This window comes from Ambystoma mexicanum, chromosome 3q, assembly GCF_040938575.1.
Source record: "Ambystoma mexicanum isolate Mex_15411 chromosome 3q, UKY_AmexF1_1, whole genome shotgun sequence".
Taxonomy (NCBI): domain Eukaryota; kingdom Metazoa; phylum Chordata; class Amphibia; order Caudata; family Ambystomatidae; genus Ambystoma; species Ambystoma mexicanum.
In genome coordinates this window covers 396,006,447-396,025,832 of record NC_090926.1, presented here as the reverse complement: position 1 = coordinate 396,025,832, position 19,386 = coordinate 396,006,447, and the positions used below count along the sequence as shown (strand labels likewise).

The window sequence follows — 19,386 nt, the reverse complement described above, 5'->3', positions numbered from 1 at the left end:
GAAGGAAGCAATATCATGGAGTGCATCATTGAATTGCTCTCAGGGCTGGATACTGATATCAGGGGAGCACCGACTTAATCGACAGAGTCCACAGAGTGGGTGAGAACAGAAATTGGAATGGGGCACCTCGAGATGTCTTGGTTAAACTCCACGATTTTACAACCAAGAAAGCTCTCCTCAGGGAAGCTAGGAAACGAGGGACCATCGAATTTAAAGGAGCAAAAGTCCAAATCTTTCACGACGTAACCCAGCTGACCCCAGCAAGGAGAAGAAGCATGAAGCCAGTCACAGAGAAACTGTCTACAGAAGGAATTTGATACCACTGGACTTACCCATTTCTACTGCAATTCCAATGGAAGGAAAGGTGGTCACCTTGTTTAATGTGGAAGATGGAGCCACCTTCCTCGTCCTGGATCTGGAGATGCTGGAGGAAAGAGAAGATAGAGGGGCTCACAGGAGAGTGGTGGCACAGGCTGGAAGAAGCGATCTAAGGGGAGACAGCGTTGATAGTAGGGTAGGGGCGAGAGCAAAATGATATAACTAATTGGATCTAGGGATACGTTCAGTGGACTGCTGTATGAGGTGGAGCTCCGCCTTTGCATGTTGTTTGGGTACACACAAGGGGGGCATAATTTGGGCCAATGGTTGAAATTTTGGGTCCTCATCACTAAGTGTCAGGGGCTCTAGGTACGGCTAAGCAGGACAGGAGCAGATTCCTAGCTCTGATGGTTGACTTCATCGACATTGATTGTTATTGGGGAAGGGACACCTAATGAGTGTGGAAGACGGGAACACCAATGGGTAGGCAAGTCAGGGAAGGGAAAGGGAGGAGGGAGTTGTTGTTTATGTAGGTTAGGAAAGAGGGGTTAATACACAGCGCCGGGTGGGGAGGGGTGGTCTCATGAGCAAGCAAGCAAGTACTATCCACCCATGGCCCAAGGGAAGGATATAGTCAAAATGTCAGGAAATGTATGAGGTCTGAGCACCCTGAAAAAAAGAGTCCAGCTGCTGCGAGAGCTGAGGCGTGAGAGGGCAGATATAGTGGCACTGCAGGAGACCCGCCTAGTAAGCCAGGACCAAATCAGATTGCAGTGTAAGGGTTACCTCATACAAATTCACTCTAGTGTAACTTCTAAAAGAGCAGGAGTAGCAATCATAGTTCACAAGAATCTTCACACTGAAGGGCTCCACTAAAGACAGAAAGGGCCGGTTCGTAATTGTGAAAGGGTCCATTGGGAACAGTATGCTAACAAATGCCTCCATATATGCACCAAACAAGGATCAAGAGCAGTTCCTATCGAGCTTCCTACAAATACTCGAGAGTTCTGGAGATGTGGAATGCCTCATAGCGAGGGACTGCAATGTGGTTATGGAGGGTGACAAAGATAGAACATCCATGTCCAAGTTCCTGCAGATGGGTGAGATTACAGGCAGAGTTAAGGGAGCCCTGAGCGAGATGGACCTGGTAGATGCATGGCGATACCTACACCCAGGGAAAAGAAACTGCACTCACTATCCTGCTCTACACCAATCCTACTCATGATAGACTATATTTTTGTTTACAGCAACATTGCTCAAACATGTTCACTCAATGAACATACACACTAGTAGGATGTCTGACCACTCAGTGCTCTTACTACAAATAGAGGTAAAGGGAGGCCAAGCACGAGGCCACTGTGGAGGCTAAATGAGATCCTCCTACAAGATGCACTGGCGAGGGACAACCTGAAGAAGACACGGAGGGAATATCTTAACTTTAACAAGGCAGGTGACACGTCACCAGGGACTCACTGGGATGCTTTGAAGGCAGTAGCGAGAGGGAGCCTGATTGCCTCAGCAGCTGCTCTCAATAAGATTAGGAAGCAGCAGCAAGCTGACCTTCTAGCAGAGATTGAGAAGTTGCAGGGTCAGTGCAAGATCAAGCAAAACAGGATTACTCAGAGGGATCTTATGGTGAAGAGGGGAGAGCTTAACGGGCTGAGGGGTCATAAATCTGGGAACATACTCCTGAGAACTAAACATCGGTTCTACGAGAAGGGGGATATAGCAGACAGGCTTCTAGCTAACAGATTGAGATCACGGGGGATCATGACTTCATATAACACATAGAAGGAGAAAAGGGGAATGCGCACGGGGGAAAATCAAATTAGCAAATTGCCTTTCAAAACATTTACCAAGCACTATACAAGGAGGAAGAAACTAGTGAACAGGATCAGGAGACATCCTAGCATCAGTAGAGCTGCCTATCATTCCTGTGAGAAATAGAGAGTGGCATGATAGGCCAGGAAGTGTATGACATCATCAAGGGGATGGAAGCTGGGAAGAACCTGGGCCCGGATGGACTAATGGCAGCCTTCTATATGGCTATGGCTCACATTCTAGTAGACCCAATGCTAACACTATTTAATTCAATCAAAGAGGAGAAAACTTGCTGTCCGGCTCCATGACAGAAGCCCAAATAGTCCTCATCCCCAAACCTGGAAAGGACCCTGCCAAATGCACATCTTATAGGCCTGTCTCCCTATTCATCGTAGATGCAAATATCTATACAAAGATACTGACTAACCGATTGGGGCCCTTCATGGAATCCTTGATTGACCCTGACCAGACGGTTTTATCATCAACAAATCGGCAGGAGATAATATTTGGAATATTACTTTGTTCATTGACAGGGCGGAGAGGGGGATAAACGGTGCTATTGGCCTAAAATGCCCAGAAGGCTTTTGACCAGGTGAGCTGGTCCTCTGTGGGAAAGATATTGGCGAAAGTGGGAATGGGGCCTAAAATGATTAATATGATAATGACGAACTACGTCACACCCAGAGCCAGGATTAATCTTAATGAGGTGCTTACGGACATCATCTTACTTGCGAGGAGGACAAGGCAGGTGTGCCCGCTGTTCCAATTCACTACACCTTGGTAATGGAGCAATTTTCTGAGTGGGTCAGAAAATCAGATCATATCAAAGGGGTTAGGGTCGGTAGTGGAGAATATAAAATAAGGCTGTTCGCAGACGACGTAATCCTCTTATTTACTGACCTTATAAGGTCTGTCAAAGCCAAGATGGAAGGTTAATGTCAACAAGTCTGAAATACTGAACATAATGGGTACGCTCAAGGGGCTCAAACAGATTACACCGTTCATGCAATCGAAGGGGAGCATGAGGTATTTGGGCATAAACATCAGGAGAAGGGAATGGGACCTTGAGGGCGCCAACTACCCTCCCTTCAGGGAAATTCAGAAGGATGCCCATAGGTGGGGCAGACTAACTCTCACGTGGCTAAGGAGACAAGCGGTGATCAAGATGAATGTATTGCCCAGGTTATTGTATCTGTTTCAGAATGTCCTGCTGGTGAATCCTCCAGTGGAAAACTCAGGGGCCTACAGAAATCCATGTCAAGGTTTATATGGGGAGGAGCGAGGGCACGGATAAGCAATAGAAGAATGAGGGTGACCAAGGCCAGTGGGGGCACTCTCGTGCCCGGATATCTTAAATTACTACCTAGCGGCCCAGTTAAGAGTACTGGCGGACTGGCAATAGCTAGGGTCAGAGAGCCACTGGCTCTTTATGAAGCAGGATATAGCTGGACAACACTTTTGGAAACAGCCCCAGCTAAACAAGCACCAAAGAGCTAAAGGGCTGTACATAAACTTGATCTCCAGGGGTACTATGGAAGCCTGGGACATAGCCCACAAACAGGGCAATCAGATAACGTTCTCGTCACCCTTCACACCAATCCACAGTAATCATGATTCCACGCTAGCCCTTAGGGACAGAGGCTTTGAGGTATGGCAGAGGAAAGATGAATGAAGATAGGAGATCTGGTAAAGGGGAGGACATAAAGATATTTGAAGAGTGCAAGGAACCCTATGGAGTGGACGAAGGAGACAGGTTTTGCTACAAGCAACTAAGGCACTGGCTGCATGACCCAACCGTGAGGAAGGGGGCTACAAGGCTGCTTACAACACTAGAGAACCCCTTCAGGAGGCTAGCAGTCTAATAGGGAGGGTAGTTGGCTGTATTTCAGATAGACGAGGAGAGGCCATACAAACGGTAATGGGAGGAAGAAGTAGGGAAGCCTATCACCCAGACGGAATGGGAAGGTATATACCGTAATGTATGGAAAAGCTGCATATGGCCACAGCACAAAGAGCTACAAGTCAACATATTATATAGATGGTACTACACCCCCTCAAACTTCACAAATGTAAACCAAAAGCAGAGAAAACGTGTTGGAGGGGATGTGGACAAGACGGCTTGCGGACGCATACTATGGCAACCTGCCCAAAGTGAGGGGATTTATGGGGTGCAATTGAAGAGGCAATACACCGGGTTGGGTTATTAAATGCAGGCTCTCACCAGGATTCATTTCATTGGGGTTTTGCCAGAAAGGGGAGTGGGCTGGGTTGCAGATGCTGGTTATTATAAGAAGGGCTATGATACTGGCTGCAAAGCTGGCGATACCCTCAATATTGGGTAAAACTGACCCACACTCGCTGGGTCAGTGGCCACAGAGGCTCTGGGAGATCGCAGCTATGGAAAAATGGACAGCATTGAGCAGGGGCACAGTAATTGTAACATTGACTGGCATTATAAGGGAGAAAAGACCAATGACTCTCTCCATACCGGCGTGGATGTGGGGGGAGAAGGGGTCTATGTTTTGTGCTGGAGTTTTGTAAAATCGATAAAGATATTCGGTCAATCAATACCCCCCAAAAATATATGTTTGACGCCTTATATTGCATTGCTATATTGATCATATAGAGGAGGATGACAGTGAGGGCGCATGAGTAATGTTTGCTCTCTGGTCATATCCTGCAGTTGGTGGTGGAATGTACCTGTAGACAGAAAATGGTAAGCTAGGGAAGGTGTGGCGGAATGGGTTTTCCCGCCTCACAGAAGTCAGATCTGCGAGTTTCTCCCAGTTTCTCTCAGCGGGTTGGTTTATGTGATGCTAGCCGGGGATGAGCTGTCCCTGGAAAGGTCCTCATTAACATGGCAGTAGTCTCTGGATATAAATATTCCTTTGAAGCTCCCTGTTTGATGGTCCATCCCCCACTCCTGTGACCTCTCCTGCCACTAACGGATAGGTGAGAATGTAAAAAGGCTCGTTCATTGGGCAGGGGCAGGGAAAGACTGTACTTTCACCTCCACTTTATAGATCAGGGTGTGTGCCCGGCTCCACATGGATGGGCACTCCTCCAGTCGGTCGATTCCTGGCACCTGCCTGCACACAGATCTCAGATCTTATTGGAGATTGGACTCTGATTTGGGCGCATGGCCTATCTTCTTGATTGGGGAAGCCTTTAGCCAGGGGCCAGTGGCCTTGTCTGATAAAGGTGGGGAAGGGCAATATGTACTGGGAGCACTGGATCGAGTGAGATCCTCAGACTAGGGATTCTGGGCTACAGGGGGCAAGCGCTCCCCCTGCCTCTCTGTCCTACTTCTATCGTCCCTGCAGGCGGGATTGGGACTCCTGGGAAAAGAGTCTTCTTTTTGCCTCAGTCCGAGAGTCCTGCTGGCTAAATTATCTGTCGCATCAATTCATGTGTTGAAATATTTTGTTTATATGACCTTACCATGTCAATGTGTGGAATCAGGCAGCAACACAAGAGTGTTTCTTTTGGGAAAGTGTATTTTTAATACCAGCGTTGCGGTTTCTAAGTGCAGGATCGGGATTCGAACTTGTGTGGCACTGCATTGTCTTGCTTCTAAGACAAAGACGTTGCCCCTGGGCTATCCTTCCTCACCCAGACGGCTGTCCGTGTTTACATCACCCAGTCCTGAATGCAGTTCATTTTCCATCACTTGTCAATAATGTTAGTGGTCTTAAGCCTCTTAGTTGATTGGTTCTGCCACCACTTCTGCTGGTCCTCTGCAGCACTGAAGTGAGTAGAAACAGAGTAAGGGTGTGAATGAACTTCCCTAATTACCAGCCAGCTCCTGTCAATCTTGGTGCAGTCCTCTAAGTCTCACCATGCAGTCCCACCCACATCTGCCCCCACCATTATGCTTTCCTAAATGGGTAGAAACATAGCTTACTTTCTGCCCAGGTTCCTTCCCATTTTATTCTGGTATTCAGGATAATGGCGGGAGCTAAAGCCTGCCCCGGCCTTCCTGATTTTTAACACCACCATGGATCCATCATTTGTGAAGGAGCCCATGCTCCCAGGCTTTGCGACCCCCCCCTCCAGACCGGTGTATTGTGTCCGGATGGGCGGTGTGCAAGGATGGGTCCTTTCTGGAAGGGACAAGTGGGCCATGATTCATTGTGCAGTAGACCACCTACCAGTGGCAATATCGGCCAGTGTAGACATGCTGATGATGCTGGAACCACTGGGAAGGCCTGTGTCAGGTGGCAGCGCTCAATATTGGGCCTGTGACACCTCCTCTCCCCTCTGAAGCATTGTGACGACGAGCGTTGGATTTTGGCAGCAACAGAGAAGGAAGAGCTCTTGTGGGCAGCAGCAATGGGAGTTTAGCCACCTTTGACTCAGTAAGGTCAACTCTCCCTCCTTCCATCAGGGCAAGGTGCACAGTCAGCACCCGAAAGCTGGTGGCTTATAGTGCTGGAAGAGAAGCACATCATTGTCCTGCAAGACCCAAGACCTATGCAGTATATGATATGATAGTTTATTTGTAACGCGCTTAATACCCAGAGGTTTCTAAGCGTGGACCTGGGGATCAAACCTGTAATGTTCCGTGTCGTCTTGCTTCCAAGGTGAGCACGTTGTCCTAGAGCTACCCTCCCGAGAGGTGAACAATAAACTGCAGGGCCATCAACAAGCTGTCTGGAGTTCTTTTACTTTGCCAAGCAGGTCAGATGGGCGTTGTTCCTGTACAGAACAGGATATTAGCTTGAAAGGGATACTGAATAAAGACTCACTTTCAACGATGGACCAATGCCATCCACGGGGAAGTGATGTACAGTACCAGCTGAAAGTCCCCTGCGATATTATTCGATTCCCCTCTCACCATTATCCTAAACCACCCACCTCTCTTTCAGATCCATCAGAGCATTCGTAGACTGTGCACATGGAAGCAGAGGGCAGTCTAAATCCCAGTAACTCCCAGTAACATAACATACCATAAACAGTACTCTTGCCCAGATCGGAGGGGTCCGTTTGGAAGTCAAAAGTCCAGGAATATTGCAGGCATGCCGATACAGGTCCTGCAACCAAGATGTGCTTTAGAGATAGAAATGCCATGTCCGCGGCTGATCCCCTTGTGTGTCTTAGACTGGCGTGAGTGGAGGCTTACACAAAGTGGATCAACACGGTACGATGGCAGTGCATTCAGGGATGAGTCTTCTGTAAGAACACTAAATAAGACCTACAGCTTTTTCAGATGCAGGAAAAGCAATGCTCTAATGGGTCGTGATTATTGGGATCTGAGGTTTGATCTTTCACTCTCTAAGGAATAGCCCACATATTTAACCTCGGTAGCCCCTGCTTTTTTTCTGTATTAGCTGCGAGACCTGTCTCTCTCATGGATAACCTGACATTGCCCAAGGGCTCCATGTGAGGGTCCGCATCCAAACTGAAGAGCACATGTCATCCAGATATTTGGGAGAGGAGCCCAACGGCATGAGTAAAATGCAATCAATTAGTCGTAAAAATATAGCTAGGGCCAATGCAAGTCGAACAGTAAAATGGTGAACTGGTGTGAACTGCTTGAGTCGGAAAAGACAGTGTTATGCTTGAGGTATCTGCCAGTAGCCCTTCCTTAGATCCATCGTCCTGTGATAACGTGCTAGGCCCGGCATTTCAAGGCCTTCATCGGCTCTGGCCATTGGATAATAATACATGTGGAAATCTCATTCACTTTCAAATATCAATGTAAAGAGAGAGGAAGACATAATGCTCTTATTTCTTCCAAAGCTGGCACAATAACCTACAGAAACTATCTAAGTCAAGCCAAGCCTTCAAGTCAGCTTACATCAAGCCACTACTTAAAGACACAACAGGAAACGTGGAGGACCCATCTAACTACAGACCCATCTCCAACATACCCTACATAGCCAAACTGCTAGAAACGTACGTCTACCAAATAACCCAAGAATTCATAGAAGAGCATTGCCTACTAGACCAGGCACAAGTTGGCTTCAGACCAATGAGAGGAACAGAATCGGCTCTCCTCTCAATATGGGACGACCTAAAAACAAACGCAGACTCAGACAACAGCACCGCCCTGATTCTCCTGGATCTGTCCGCAGCCTTCGACACTGTCCACCACGCCATCCTCATAAAAAGATTAGAAGGACTAGGGATAACAGACACTGCCCTACTATGGATCAAATCCTTCCTAACAAACAGAACAGAAACAATATGGATGAAACCTTGTAAATCCAAACCCAGAGTCTCCACGTGCGGAGTTCCACAAGGATCATCCTTCTCCCCGCTTCTATTCAACATCTACATGTACCTATTAATCAAACTCATCAAAAAACACGGCCTCACATGCTACAACTACGCCAACGATACTCAAATAATCTTCAACATACAAGACACTCGAGAAGAAAACACCATACTAGAGAATTGCCTTCGTGACATATTCAACTGGATGAACCTCAACCATCTCAAAATCAACCCAGGCAAAACGGAGATAATGATTGTTTCAAAAAAGGGAGGAGACATCAACTACATCCCCTGGCCAAGAGAGCTCGGCACCACACCGGAACCATCGTCAACTGTAAAAAACCTAGGGGTCCTGATGGATAACAACCTCACCCTGGCGCCACAAGTAAACTCGGTAATTCAGAAATGTTTCTTCCTCCTGTGAGCAGCAAAAAGGATCCTACCGTTCCTGTCGTTCGCCAACAAAACACTTACCATCATCGCTCTGATCATGTCCAGAGTAGACTATGCCAATAGCCTTTACCTGGGCATGCCCGAACGACTTCTAAAAAAACTACAACGCATACAAAATGCAGCAGCCAGACTCCTCCTCAAGCTACCCAGAAGAGAGCACATCACACCCGCGCTAAAAATACTACACTGGCTACCACTGAAACAGCGAATAAAGTTCAAAGCCATGTGCATCACGCACAGAGCAATACACAAACAAGGCGCAGAATTCCTAAGAGACAAACTACGCCTACATCAACCAACAAGAACACTAAGATCAAGCACCGACATACGCCTGGAACCAAAACCCTACAACAGAAAAAAATTCAGAGGATCGTCTTTCTCTCACCAGGCACCTAAAACGTGGAATGACCTACCTAAGAATATACGGAATACAACAAACCACCTAGCATTCAGGAAACTCCTCAAATCATGGCTCTTCAAAGCGTAACCACTACGGAGACGAACTAGAATGCCCATACATCCAAACAATGATGAAAACAACTCCAACCTCGGCCACTCTCAAATCGGACAAACACTCAAGCTAAAGAACCAACCACTCGACAGAGCACAAGACATCATGGAAAACAGCCACAAAGGAAGGCTACACAGACTGACCACAAACCTAGACCCAGACGAAACCCAGACCTAGACTCCCCCGCTCGTACATACCGGACGAACACACCCAGACCGGCAGACGCATCTAGATAGACGTTGGCCCGTGTAGCATCTGGATAGGATCGATTGAAGGATAACATGCCCGGCCTAGAAAAACGTGAACGCGAGCATGTGCCACACTCAGAGCCGTGAACACCCGCCTGCATGGTGTTCGGATGGATGTGTGAATGTTAGCTTGCCCACACCTGGACTGATCTCTAAACACCAGCCTGCGTCGCGTCTAGATAAAGTGTGAATGTTGGCATGACCACACCTGTATGGAGCCCTAAACATTGGCCTGCGCCACGTATAGATGGGATTGTGAGGGCCAATAAGTGCCACACTCCTCAGAACTACGAGTGCTAGCATTGGTAAAGGTCAGGTAACCCACTAACCTATATAAGCACAAACTCTGCATACCTATCTCACTCAAAAAACTCGCACAACCATCTCTCGCACAACAAGCCGCACGCAATTCACTTCACAACACTGCAACAACACATAAGCCGGAACAACAGCACACGCGGACTGACTCCGATCCGATACCCGCACCAAAGCTCAGCACCCGGTGTATACTGAGTTGAAGCTGCCAACAGCACACCACTCCTCTCACTATCCTACTCCCTTCTTCAACCTACTAACCCATCCCACCTTTATCATTTACAGATCCGCCTGAGCGCCTGGGGACCAATTCCGTTGGTGACGGTGCACGATACAAATGCCTTTAACATTTAACATTTAACATTTAACAATGAATGCCCCATATGGCAGTCTGTGACGTGGTGTCCTCCTTCAGGTGTGGGCTGTGTGTAAATTCCCCTCTGGTGATGTTATGGTTGCTAATGTAGGTAATGGCATGAATGTGTGACCTTAATGAGGGATGCAGTGTCTTCCCAGAGGTAAGAACTTAAGTTGACATATCTTCCATGTGTATCATGTGGTGCTCTCCCAAAGGAGAGACTGGGGGGATTGTGTCCTCTGTTCAAAGTGCTGTCAACTCCTACCTGCAGAACCTTTGATCAGGCCCTCTGCTGTTGTGGTGTCATTCTTTAGGTTTTACCTGGAGCAGCTTCACTGGGTAACATAGTGTCCTCCTAAAGAGATGAGCTGGAGTGATTGTATCCTCTGGATGATGCGGCATCACCTCATATCTGCAAAAACTTGATTGGCATATCCGCTAGTCATGCTTTATCCTCTGCTAGGTGGGACGGGTGCTGCTGTTCTTTGATACAATTCAGCACCTTCTCAGAAGCGGTGGCCTGGCCGATAGTCCTTTCTGGTGATATGGCACCTTCCAAGACATATGGACTGGTGGTAGGTCTTCCGGGGATGTGGAGCCCTCCTAGAAGTGTGTTCCGGGTGGATCATTCTTTACGGCAATGATGCCACCACATGAAAGCACAGGCTGCAGTGCTTTATCCTTCTTGTGACTCTATAGGTTCACTCCCGTTAGAAGCGCATAGAGGGACCGCCATGTTGCCCATCCATTGCCGAAACCATGGGATCCTGTTAGAGGTGACCACACGCACACACATAATTGAGGGAAGATGTCCAAGTGTAATATATGTGCCATTTGTTCTCTTGATTCCATAAAAGAGTCGGACTTGTCTTTCAAACAATGCAAAGTACAGAAAAAATAAACGTGTATTATTATTTATTTATCAATACAAATCACAGGGAAAGCAATGCATTATTAGCACAAACACATTTACAGAATTTATCATTGATAACAGATCAGAGGACATGGGCCCATTACAATGGGGTGAGAGAAAGTGACTTGAAGACCAGATGTTGCAATGGAAGCTGGAAACATAAACTAGGGACGAGGACAAGAAAGAATGACATAGGAAAAGGATGGTGGAGAAAGTGCTGAATTAACGATGGAGGGGTGACTGAAAAAGTTCTGTAGGGTTGCCCATGAAGGGCAGGGAGAGAGGAAAACCTGGGTGGCGCAGTAGCGTAGATTGCTAGGAAACAGGTTCTTCAGAAAGAAGGAGAGCTTTGAGACTGGATTTAAATAGTGGTAGAGTTGGAATAGTACAGAGAGGGAGAGGAAGAGCATTCCAGAGTAGGGGAGTTAGGACAGAGAGGGAGCAAAAGAGAGATAGAGAGAGAGAGAGAGAGAGAGAGAGAGAGAGAGAAAACCAGAGGGAGGACAGGGGGCTTGAGTGGTGGCAAGAAGGTGAGCTGCAGATGATCCTAAGAAGCGACGGGGAGAGTAGGGAGTGAGATGAGCTGATAGGTAGGGTGTGGCAAGGTATGCAGTGATTTAAACGAATAGAAAATAACAAACAACATTTATATCTAAACATTTATAAAAAAAAGAAAATACTGAATTTTTTAAAATATATATATGGGTGTGTGGGGTAAGGGGCTAAAATGGGTGGGAAGAGGGTTTGGGTGTGATTATAAACAAAGGGAAACAGAGGACTTGGGGGGAGCCCCCCCAAATTAAAAAGAAATCTGTATTTCTTTTGTTAAAAATGATTAGATAAAAAAGTGTTTGATATTTTTCTGTTCGTTAAAATCACATGTAACCATTTTTAAAGATGATGAGAAGTTTATACCTAGCCCTTTTTTCATATATAGCCATCTCGTGATGGGCAGAGGAGGTAGAGGTAATGCGGGAAAGGTTGAAAAGTCTGCAGACTGCAAAGTTGAGGGCTTTGTCCAGAGGTGAAAAAGCATTGTTGGAAAGGCTATAGAGGAGACTGGCACAGCAGTCAGATCTAGAAAGCACTAAGGAGGAAATTAGCTGTTTAGCAGTATTGAATGCAAGAAGAGGACCGATTCTTCTGATATTGAGGCGGTTGAGCCTGGCTGCAGTAGATGGTCAAAGATGACACCAAGGTTACGAGCGGAAGCAGTGCAAGGAAGGTAGTCAGGAGAGAAGAGAACCAGCAAACTCTGAGCCATATTGTGCAGTTTATCTTTCCATTTATACTGTGAGCCTAATAAATTGGAAGATGATAAAAAGAGATTCAAAACCAATGTCATTTATTTCGCACTATTGCTGGGTTATATTACTATTTGCTTTCATATCATTTTATCTTCCTCTCACTCATTTTCTTTCCTCCAGCAGAGTAAGCTCTGGATACCCCTGATAAGGGCACAATATGCAACTACACGGACAGGCCTAGGTGTTCTGAACCTACTACAGTGGTGATTTGGTACGGTATAAAAGCATATTAACATAACTTTACATGTGCATGCTTACAATTGAATGAGTAATGCATTGGAATTGTCTTAAACTGTGGAAAACCACATCTCTGATTGTTGAGCATCTTTGAGAGATGTTGCCTCCCATACCAGAAGTTGTACCAACAAATGTGTTTTGAGCGATAAAAACACCTCACTAAAGTGTCAACCAAGAGCATAGCACCACATCAGCGGCTGAGTCACACTACGACCACTGATCAAGAGAATTATTCAAGGAGGCAGCTTACTAGAAACGTGCCTGCTACAGGAGCATGAAATCAAATTAGCTGTTCTGAAGTCACGTGATCAGGCCTCATTGAAGTCTCTCCCCAGATTGTGATGAATGGAGCAGGAGAGATTTAGAGAGGCAGACAACAAAAGGCCTGAAGAAATAACTGGCAAGTACAAAGGGCATTAGAAGTACTGAGGATAGTGCTGGAGACCATGGGGCCTCTTTACAAGTGTGGCGGTCTGGAATTATGGGTGCCGGTCGCACCGCACCGGCACTCATTTCCAGACCGCCACACTACAACTTTGCGGACAGGGGCCGTTGCGCACGGCAGGTCTCACCTGCCGAGCATAACGGCCCCGCCTGCAGAGTTTTTATGAAAGCACCAGCACCTTTACCAACGGTGCCAGTGCTTTCGTGTCCCCATTCCCATGGAGTCCTATGGGGCTCCATGAGAATGGGGCCTGACTTTTTCCGGCGTCTGACATCCCGATCCGCCAGGACTTGTAATATCCCGTTGGCAATGGGAAGTCGGGCACGTAAAAGTGCTACGAGTCCGGCAGCAACCCGCCAGAAGCACCGTGAGGGTCACCGCTGGACTCGTAATGAGGCCCCATGTAGAGTGTAGGTAGGAGGCCTCATTAATAGTTTGGCGGTATTAGCAGTGAACATTCCTCCAAACGGAATTCCAGTTATCACCAGTGGTAACTGCAGAATATACCGCTGATGATGGTTTGTGGTTAGTCGCCATTATGAAGTCCGATAGGATTCACTGAGGAATGTCGGAATTGCCTCCAGCAGTAATTCCACTGGAGTTAATACCTCCATTCGCTTGGAGGCAATACGGGCATGCATATGCTGGATTTATTAGCTCATTAATGCTTTGCAACTTGTAATCAGGAGGACTGACAAAGCTGGAAGAAATGTTACCTCCGGTATTTATTTACCTTTAAACATGCTATGAGGAGCTAGGCCCTCATTACGGTAATGCCACTGAACTCCTGCCAAACAGAATTACTGTTACCGCCACTGGTCCTGTGGATTTACTACATGATTATACAAGGTGGTGTAAGTCTCAATTTTGTGTATTCTGTAGGACAACATGGCACACAGGCAATTTTGCCAAAATCTTAAAAATCGGTTGAATTGCCACCTGTGGAATTACCATGGATGGTGATTCGGCCGGTGACAATTCTGCCGTTTTTGCCAATTGTTCAGCGGTAACGTGGATGCTGGAGGCAAATCCTCCACTTCATGGTCAAACTAAAGGATTTTGCGGAAATGGTAAATGTGGTAGTCATTCCGTTACCACCACTTTTTTGCCACTCCGCCAACCTCGGGAATGAGGCCCCTCGTGTCCTGTGGGGGGAAAAGGGGGCAGCTGAATACGTTTGCTCCCACATGCTATCTTTCCGGGTACAAATATGGGTAACCCTTCACATTTGTTTTCTTCATATACCTCTCGCCATAGCTGCACAGTATTATAACTTTCCAATGTTCTACTATACAATTCACTGGTAAAAAGATGAACTAGGTTATAGATCTTGGAAGGGTAACACCTGATAGAATATTGAATGATATGATATGATGTGGCATTTATAACGCGCCTATAAACAGGTGTTTCAAGGCTCGAAATGGATTCAATGGATTCACACATGTAACCTGCAGGTTGCACACAGATCTCTGCAACAGCAGGTGTGTTAACCGACTGAGCTTCGTCAACGCTATGCTCCCTAAATGGATTCTTCGTGCGGCTGTGTGCACGAACACCATCATCGGGCGAAGGAAATGCATCTCACGAACAAGTACTGGCATTATAAAAAAATAAAAAAAACTGCTGGAAAGTCAGAAAAAGACCTGGCAATTCCATTCCGCAGCCGTAATTAAAGATCAGAGCGATAAGTAATTCGAAGAGGAGCGCAGCCGATGAGACAATGGGTCACCTTCTGCCTGTGTTATTAGTCTGAGAGGATGGGGAAGCTGCCAGCTCTGGCTGCAGAAATGCCTGAATGAATCAGGGTATGGAGGGGAAGGAGTCTGGCACTCTGCCTGCCACAGGAATCTGTGGAGCAGGGGCGCCTTAGCCCCTCTTCTAAGCTCTCGCCACCAGAAGTAACCGAAACCTGTGAAGTGTTACCACAAAGCGCCTCATTACAGGTTTGGCGGTATTCTGGTGGTACAGCTGCTGGTATACTGCCAAACGGATTTAATGTTACTGCCACTTGGTCGTGCAGAATTACCGCTGGATCACATGTGGTGGTGGTACGGGGATGTTAGTCCCCATTGGAGATTTCGACGGAAGTACCACCTGCAGTGATTCCACAGATTTTTGTTGGAAAGGCGGCAGAATTGCCTCCAGCTTTTTGGTGGAGGTTTTTCCTCTATCCCAACAGCAAATGCGGTAATGCGGCTCTAACGCTTATCACAGTTTACTATTATTTTTTACCGCACTGTCGTACTCGTAATGAGGCCCAAAGTGTGTCCTTCTCGCAGCCCCTTGTCCTCCTAAGACATGCAATTCGCAGCGCTCATTTGCCTTTGTTCAAGGAAGTTTGGGATTCACAGATGTCTGAGACTGTGGGAGAATTGGGATAGAGAGATTTCGTTGCAGGAGAATTTGTCGAATTCGAATTTTTTCTAATTATTTGTAACGAATTTGGCAGCAAATATATGAGGGGGTGGGTAAATGTAGTAATTGCAGTGGGGAAGTGGGGAGGGGCTGCGGGGGGAGTCCCCCACATGTATTTGCGGCGAAATTTAATAAAAGTTCAAAACAAAAACTAGACAAAATCGGATTGGATGATTTCGCCTCGATGAAATCACATAGAAGCAGCGAATTTCAGGGCATAAAACACACAGCAGCTGGACATGGCTCTGCGGGTCATCCGCGGATACTCCTGTTGGTGACAAATATTAAGGCAAAGGAGTGGGCCTGAGCAGGATGATCCCTCTCAGTTCCAACTGTAAGTGGTTACCCTTTAAATGCCCATTGCATATATCTAACCCTCCCAAGTCCTCCTTCCTTTTGTAGATCTGCCAGAGTGCTTGGAGACCATGAAAGTGGATGGTGGTTGACTGTGCCTGCCTGTCGCGGGCGGCAGTGACATTGGGTGTCCTGGGGATGTTACTAATCACAGTAGCACACATTAAAAGATTGCTCTCTCAAATCACCTCAGTAGCAGTTATGCAGCGCCAAGGCTTGTACAAAGAAAATGCAGCCAAACTCATAATGACGCCCAAAGTGTCAGTTTGCAGGAAAAATGCCTTGCAGGTGGTCATTTGTTTCAAATAGAAATTTAAATGATCTATTTGCTTTCAGATAACAAAAACAATTCTTAAAAAGCGAACACTTAGGCAGAGATGGTGTGCTGCATTTCTCAGGTCCAGTGCTGCAACAAACTCACAGCATTGCAAGGGTACACATAAAATAGGCAGCCTCCGAGGACTGCGTGCCTGCATCATGCATGCTGGACATGTGTGCAGAGTCTTCCTCAACGGGAATGGCCTTTCTGAGTCTATTACCACCCAGCGATGGACTTTACTCGTGGAGGCAAACTCAGAGGATGAAATGCTGCATCCGACATATGGCATGTGGCAGACTCTGCCCCAGCTCTGTGATGCTTTCAGAGGCAGATCCCTGCCATGAGCTACGTATATTGTATTTTTATAAATCACAGGGGAGTATTCATCTTGCCAGTCTCCAAGTGATGGAAAGCAGGCCTAGGCATGCAGGGAATGTCATTGGTTAAATCACCTAATAACCCACTTCAGCTGCTTTGGAAAGATGAAAGGCGGAGTCATTCCTACCCACATTGAAACAGTGACCTAAAGCTTATACGAAGATCACTGCAGCAGATGCGTTTATGTATTGAGCATGTGTAAGCTGCTTATACATCAAGAATGTGTGTTTCAAAGCGCCCACAGGACAAAGGGAAGGGAACAAGGGAACAGTAAGAAAATGTAATATGCTCATGGTGATAATTAAAAAAACAAAAATGGTCCTACTAGGCCTTGTCAGCATTCGGGGCGTGCAAGTGTGTGTAAGTGCATTAACCCACTGAGCTCTCTCACTGTACAATTGAATCCTAATATTATTCACAGCTTCACATAACACAGCTTTGTTATGAAAATACTCTGCAGCCTTATCGCACCCCTTTCTTCCTCTGACTCCGTTGTCCGTTCGGGCAGGTTTTGAAGTCCCTTTTCCATTTTTATTCTTACTACTCGACCAGAATCAGAATGTAACTCCCCTGCCCCCGCAACTTCGCACGTTCCTGTAGATGTCTGGTTCTTAAACCAGATCTTAACATATTCTGGCTGCAAAACCAAGTTTCAGGTATTTGCAAACACACCCAAACCTCCCTTTGAGATTAGAAGGAACCCGCAGAGTGCATTTTCAAAAACAAATTCTTTATATTAAGGATTTCCTCAAAAGCAGAACCTAGGAAATGCAACAAACAACCAAACAACCACCTAGGATACCAATACACTGAGTATCAAACCGTATAAGACCCCAACCCCTGAACACCCCACCCCACCCAACCTCCCTCCTCCCCCTGGTAGCCACACCATGAAGTCCAAATAGAGAAGCACGCTTGACCGGGACAGATGCACCTCCAATGCCCACTCGGCCGGCTGAGGGCTCTGCCCCATGAGTTCAATCTTATCACCAACCCTTTATTCGCCACTTCCCCAGCCCACAGCCCCATGAGCTCAATCACTTGTACTTCTGTAGAAAACCCGACCATTCACCTCCCTTGTACGCCTGGCCTCCCTCAGATGTTTTCCATCATGAAAAGGCCCCTTAGCTTTGTCCACCCATTCCTTCTGAGTGGGAAGCCTCTCATTCCAGCCGATAACCAGCTCTGGCAGCCAGAAGCAGAAGGTGAGGCAGGTGCGGAAGCGGCCTCCAGTCTTCCCCTACCTTGGTTAGCCCAAGGAGCACTACCATGACGTACACGGGCCTACTAATACCTTCCACCCTGTTCATCTACCTCAATACCTCTTTCCAGTAGACCTGAACCGCCCGCAGACCCACCACATATGCCAGTAGGAGGCCCCAGCGTGGGCCCACTCAGGAATCCAGCACCGCCTCCACCGGGGACAGCTCCCGTTGCACCTTCTCCTGCCATCTTTCAGCCATCAGGGTCCCCTGCAGCTGCATGTAAAGGAAGACTGATAGATGTGTGAGTCTCAGTGCCACCTCTAAGTCCTGCAACTCCCTTAGACGACAACTGACCCACTCTCTCCAGTCCCGCCTCATACCATGCTTGGAATCTTTTTGGCTCTGGAATTTTGTCCCTCATTGGCGAGGCTCACAGGTGACTGAGCGGGGAGGGCAATGTTGTGACCCCCCCTCATTGCTCCCCCCAGCCTCCATATATCGCCCAACACCGTTAACATACTGTTATCCCTGGCCATTATAGGAATCTAATCTTGCGGGGGGCCACAGCCATTCACTGACGGATACCGGCCGCAGGAGGTACTTTTCCAGGGTGACGCACTGCTTTTGCGGATCCCATGTAAGGTGGGGTATGACCACCCACCGCCGCTCACCTTCTGCCACTACACCTCGGCTCTCTGACTGGCACCCGCCTCACCAGGGGGTCCTCCAAGGAGGGATGCGACCCCCCCTCCACATCACTGCAAAGGCCCCCAAGCCGCTACATGTCGGCGAGCCACTCGAGATCCTCTGCTAAGCTGGGGACCCGCAACGACCTGCATGTTCCGGGCACCCATCCCCCGCTGCTGGCAACGTCGAACAAGTTGGAAACAGGCTCTGGGCACTGCCTCTGATCTTCAACTGCAGACATGGACCAGCCCATTCCACCACTGCTCCCACCACCAGTACCGGGCCTGCCCACACCTCAGGGCCACTGTGGAGGCGACAGCACAGGCTCGCTGATCAGCTTTCTGAAAATTAGGCCAGGGCAGGGTCAGAGCCCAACGTTCAGGCAGCCATCTTGCCTACCCCCACTAGCGGCCTCCCTCAGAACGCATTTTTAAGGCAAAAGCTTGCCTTAGTCGAATTCGGATTCTGGTTGCCATGCTTATACAAATGTAAACTTACAAATGTTTTTGTAAGGGTTGGCAGAAGTAAGCAGAACATATTTATTTTTTAAACTCATATTTGATTAGCATTTTATAACATAGAGAAGAGCACCATAAAAGGTACGACATATTTTAAAGTATCAATAATGAAAAAAATATAGAGTTTTTCCAAACTCTGGTCAAAGAAATGAAATCCTTTCAGAGAATCAATGCACTCTGTGTCTTCCTTGAAACAAAGGCAGTCTTCCATGCTGTGGAATACTGACCATTTTACAAAGGCAGCCTTCCATGCTGAGTAAGACTGAGCACCGTGCTAAGGCAGCCTTCCATGCTGAGGAAGACTGAGCATCCTACAGAGGCAGCCTTCCATGCTGAGCAAGACTGAGCACCCTGCAAAGGCATCC

The 19,386-nt window shown here is 47.3% G+C and overlaps 1 protein-coding gene across 2 annotated transcripts in view; it reads left to right on the top strand.

The window, feature by feature from the left end:
• Positions 1 to 19,386, top strand: part of LOC138582627 (neuropeptide Y receptor type 2-like) — a 324,504-nt gene that overhangs the window by 142,946 nt on the left and 162,172 nt on the right. The window contains exon 2 of one of the 2 annotated variants that reach the window (XM_069654077.1): positions 12,587 to 12,674. The gene's annotated coding sequence lies outside the window, so the exon portion shown is untranslated. Of the gene's footprint in view, positions 1 to 12,583; positions 12,675 to 19,386 lie in introns of both variants that reach the window. The other variant, XM_069654078.1, reaches the window with a different exon arrangement.